Here is a 5,445-nt window from a genome sequence, read left to right on the forward strand (position 1 = left end):
CCAGTCTGCTCCATCCAGAGCCCGAGCTTTCAGGCCTCATTTGCGGGACGAATTCTAGGGGAGGCTCCTGCTCCCCTAGAATCCGCGCTCGGGACGTAGCGCCCGCTGCCTCGCTCGCGCCCACCCTCTCCGCCTCTCCTCGGGCCTCTTCTGGGCAGAAGCGGCTGGGAGTGCCTTCGCGGCTCGGGCTTTTCTAAGGGTGGCATGGTCCAGAGTCAAGGGTGGCATGTTCCAGGGCCGGAGGAAGGCCGGGGAGCGCCCCTCGCACGTAGCCACCTGTCTGGGTGTGCGGTGACGGGGTGGGGGCGCAAGGACGCTCCACGGGCACCAGCACTTGAGGGGACCCCCGTCTCCCAGGGCCCAGGCCCTCTGTGTGGCCTCTGGTCCTGGGTGAAGTGCGGAGGGTCCTGTGCCCTGGAAGCCCCTGGCACAGCTCAGTCCCAGGCCCGGGGGCGCCCCCACAGCTCCGTCCCCCTTGTCTGCCAGGCTCCCTGCTTCACAGCAGGCACGGATGCCGTCGCTGGCGGTGCTCCTGCAGGGCGCCACCCAGCATCCCTCTGGCGGCTTTGAAGGAGGAGAGCTCTGAAGTGCTGCTGAAGCCGTGGGCTGAAGAGATGGCCTCAGAGGGAGACAGGGTGGAGGAGCAGGGGGAGGGTGTCGAGTGGAGGAAGCCGGGGTGGCGTGGAATCATGACACCCCCAGATTTCTCCCTGTAGCTTTCCGTGACTGATGGCAGCATCTACCCAGCTGCCCAGCCCAGAGACCTGGCAGTCACCCCACTTTCCTCCTTGCCCCAGAGCCCTAAGGTCATCAGCCCCTGTTGCATCTGCCTCCTGGCTCCCTCCTGCGTGGGGTCCTTCGCCACTCCCCGAGCGGGACCCCGCAGCTACTCCTGGACTGCTGTGACCGACTCCTCCCTGGCCTTGGGCCTCCTGCTTCCTGCCCTGGGCCCTCCTCCCACCCACCCCTCCTGCGGCCTGCAACACTTCCCAGGAATGCACATCTGGCCTGGTCATGCCAGCCCAGGTTCAGACACACAGCTGCTGCCGGGGGATGTGCACATCGCCAGCCCGACGGGCAGAGCTCGCCTTGCCCGCCTCTGTGGCGCGGTCCCCAAGACCACCGGCAGACTCGATCTCCGGGAGGACTCTCAGAACTCAGAAGAGCTGCTGTCCTGCCTGCAGTTTATCTCAGCAGAGGGTGCAGCCTGAGGTCACAGGCTGTGTGCAGGGGAGTCCAGGCACACCGCCCGTCAGCCCCTGCCAGGAGGCGTGTGCACAGAATCTCCTTCCCAGAACCAGGTGTGGCTCCACATCCGAGGTGCTGTCAGCCGGGAAGCTTCCCAGAGCCGCGGTACCCCGGGCTTTTACTGGGCACGGGACAGCCACGCAGCTGACTTTACCTTCTAAGTCTCTAAACCCCAAGGGGGGCCCCCAGGGCCCAGGCAAACAAGCTCAGGGCTTTGCTGTTAACCTGGATGTTAGAGTACGCCACATGGCCTGGCCCGAAGTTGCAGATGCACAAAGACACAGCCAGGCAGAGAGGGTCCAGCTTGCCGTAGAGAGAAACTCCCAAAGAGGCAGTATCGCTGCCTCGCGGGAACGAGGCCTTTGCCCAGGGAAGGGAAGAGACGTGTCTAGGCCACGGTCACGGGACGGGGCGGCTGGCCTTGCATGGCCCGGGCTGACAGCAGGGCTCCCCTTCCCCAGGTCCCCGGCCCTGGGCTGTGACCCACCCTGACTTCCCTTCAGCTCAGCGGCTTGCTGCAGGGGGGCTGCCCCGGGCCGGGCTTCCTCCCTCCGTCCCTCCCTCCTTCCTTTCCTGTCTCCCCGTTGACGTTTGCTCTGGACATGTGTGAAATCGTAATTCAGGCTCAAAATAGGGTGGATTCAAACCTAGTGAAACAAAACAGTGGGGGTGGGGGTGCACCGAAACAGATGCCCAGCGGCCCAGGGAGCCTCACCGCCTGCCGGCCGAGGCCTATAAATACTGCCCCGACACGGCTTTCTGGCGGGGGGGCCAGCCCCGGGCCGGGAGCCAGCCGTTCACTGCACCACGGTTTTAGTCTTAAGGACTCTGCTGAGCAAATGGACCTGCCCAGGCTGACCTGTCAAGCTTGAGGTCCTGGTGAGCCCTGTGGACCTGCCCAGGCCGACCTGTCAAGCTTGAGGTCCTGGTGAGCCCTGTGGCTCCTGCCAAGGCGTCACGTCCCCCCCCCCCCCGCCCCTGCTCACCCCCTTGCCCTCACCGCCTGTGTCCGGCGTCACCCCTCAACCCCCGCTGCCCACAGAACTCTTCACTCCTGGTCCGGCAGAGGCTGCCAGGGCTCTCCAGTGTGAGTCGGCCTCGGGCGGGTTGGAGAAAAGACCGCCACTGATGGTGTGAGGATGTTTCTGAACCCGATGTGCTCGTTACTGAGCTTTTTGTCTCTGGGGTGCAGAGACGCCCCGGCATCTCAGGCGGGCTCACTTAATGCCTCTTGGTCTCAATTTCCACGCCGGTGGGGCGGTTCCAGCTCCTTCCTCCCTGCGAGCTTACATGTGAAAAGCGCGTGTGACAGTGGGTGACAGAGGAAGCGTCCTGGGGCCGTGACTGTGACGACTGCTGGTGTCTCCAGATCGTGCTGTGAGGCCAGCGCGCGCCTGCAGCCCCGGAGTAACCGGACGTGAGAGGGGCAGGCCTGGGCCCGGGACGGCTTCTCCCACGCACCTGCTCTGTGGTGTCGGCCAGGCTGGCTCTTTCGGGACTGAATTAGGTCACAGTAAAGCAATGTGGATGGTTAATCAGGAGTGACAGGTCATGGGTGGGGACTCGTCCTCCGGTCTCAGATCGGATGGCAGCCTCCGGGCGGCCAGCGTGAGTGGCCAGCTGGCACCGGAACTGAAGTCTCTTTTCTGCCCCCGGCCAGATGATGCCCCAGTTCTGATAATCCGTCAGCTTACTTAGAGGAGTGTGGCGCCTGGTTTTGAGGCCCCACCGAGCGGCCATCCCGTTCCCGTGTAACTCTGTCTATGGAGCAGGACAGCAGATGGACACTAACTCCGGAAGGGACCCCTTGGAAGCCACCCAGCTGAGTGCAGGCTCACCGTCTGGGCTGTGATGTTTCTTCGCCCTCGGTTTCCTGTCCGTGATACTCAAGTTCTGCTGAAGGTCTGAACACGCTCTATTTCCCTCTTTGAATTGGATTTTAAGTCAACTTAGAATCTGTGCCTCACTTTTTAGGTGGATGAAAACAGGGCTCAGTCTCTATCCTCAGAGAGTTTGTAGCTTCATCGGGGAGGGTCAAGGCTTCACGGAGCAGCCAAAGAATAGTACAAGGTCGTGGACCGTCAGCTGCTAAATTAAGTACCGCACGTGCGTTTTAGATCCGAGATGGGAACACGCACCTCGTCCCCGGGCAGACATGGCTGATCCAACTCAGACGTGTCTCCGCCTCCATCTCGGGTCGCTGCTCCCAGCTGCCTGTGAATAAGACCGTGTCGGTTAAAGAATGAAGCTGCTGCTCTAACGATGCACCCCAACACCTCGTGCCTTCGCGCGATAAAATGTACTGCAAGTCCATTTTGAGTGGTGGGGAAGCCCGCTGCTGTCATCGAGACGCCCGGAGTCCTCCGCTTCTGACTCCGCCTCTCCTCCAGGCTGGGAGTCGTCCCCCGCCCTGGCCCCTGGCCCCTGAGGGTTCTCTGTGGCTGCCCAAGGTGGGCTCGCACTCCTGTGGTCGCCTCTGATTGGCCAGACCAGGCACGTGACCGCACCCGACGGCCAGGGAGGCTGGGAAATGGCCTCGCTGTGTGCCGGGGCAGCGGGAAGAAGCCAGGAGCTGGCGTCACCGGCGGCTCCTGCCCCACGGCCTGGAATAACGGCCTCCGGCAAGGGGCTCTGAGCGCGCTGTGGACGCTGGCCAGGGCCGGGCCGTGCCGAGGGCGCAGAGCGGGCTCTCCAGGCGGGGCGAAAGCAGGAGTCGGGGCAGGAGCCGCTGGCTTTGGGGCCCGATCAGGAAGGAGACAGGATTCCCCGCTCAAGGCGGGGGAGGCGTCCTGGCCGGCTGGGATCGGCGACGCTGGGCTCTGGCCGTGCTGTTTCTTCCCTAAGTGGCGGAGATGTGGACGAGGGTTTCGCCTGCAGGAGAAGCCACAGAGAGCGCGCGATGCCGTGGCAGCCCCTGGGCGGCTTCTTTCCCAGTGCTGTTCGGAAGTGCCGGTCTCTCCGCCTCCTGCGGCCCCTTCTGTAGGGGTGTGGGGTGCTGGTCAGAGGAGGGGCTAAGCCCCGGCTTCCCCCACTTGCATTTATTATGCACCAGTCACCTACAGGGAGCCTTGCTCTGGGGTTAATTTAGGCTGCCTATGAAAAGCAGTCAGGGAGGGGGCGAGTGATGTACCTCAAAGCGGGGAGCATGGGGCCCCAGCTGTCCGGCAGTTTGGATCAGGGCTTCAGAGAGCGGGGGAGGGGCAGTGCGGCAGGTGACCCTGGGCGGACACGGGACGCCCCCAGCCTCAGTTCCTCTCTGGGAGCCAGAATGGGGACCCATCGCGGGCTTTCACGCGCCCGGCCCTGCAGCTCTCTGCCTGCACCCCCCCCAACACGGGGCCTTCCCTGCCGCCCTGGGCCTTGCGGGGGGCGTCCCCCACTTCAGTTACCCAGTCGCTGTGCTGGTTACCCAGGGCACCAGCCCGCCACCTTCTGCTTTTTCTTTTTCTTCCGCTTGAGGGCTTTATAAACCTGTGGTTTTCAAACCCGTGAGATGGGACTGTGGGAGCGATGGGGAGGCGGCGTGGGGAGCCCCTGGGGGGAGGGGCCGTGGGCTGTGGGGTGGGTCCTGGGTGCTTGGGTGGTGGGCAGGCGCGATGCTAACTGCAGCGGCGATCTGTCTCAGTGTTGCGCACCAGTGTCACTGCAGCAACTCTAACTTAGCAATAACCGTCTTGAAAGCCCAGTGTCGGCATCATCGGCCCTCGCAATGCGTGCTTCTGTTCTGGGGAGCGTTCCCACCACCCCGCTTTTCACCACCACCCTGGTGTCCTCGCTCGCCCGGCCCTTCTGGCCGCGTGGACACTGGAGAGGTGGGCCTGGCATGAGGGCGCTGCGGGTGCCCCACCGCCTCGGGCAGGGGCTGTCCGCCGAGAGAGTTGGGGTCTGGCTTGGACGCGTGACCCCCAGGAGGGCTGACCGGAGGGCAGGCGGTCGGGGGGCGCTGCTGGGTGCACGGGCCATAACGGGGCGCAGACACTGGTGAGGGCAGCCGGCAGGGCCGAGCAGAGGCCAGCGAGGCTGCAGGTAGCTGCCCACTCGGGCGAAGGGGAGCAGCAGAGGGCCAGGGGCTGGGGCTGGGCAGGGGCTGCAGTCGGGAGGAGAGAGGCTGTGGCCACCGGGCGGGGACACCGGCCTGCGCTGCCGCTTGCAGGAGGCGACAGGTGCTCCGGGCGTGGGGGTGTGGGGGTGCGTGTG

Source organism: Condylura cristata, unplaced genomic scaffold (assembly GCF_000260355.1).
Source record: "Condylura cristata isolate star-nosed mole 26May11 unplaced genomic scaffold, ConCri1.0 scaffold00033, whole genome shotgun sequence".
Classification (NCBI taxonomy): domain Eukaryota; kingdom Metazoa; phylum Chordata; class Mammalia; order Eulipotyphla; family Talpidae; genus Condylura; species Condylura cristata.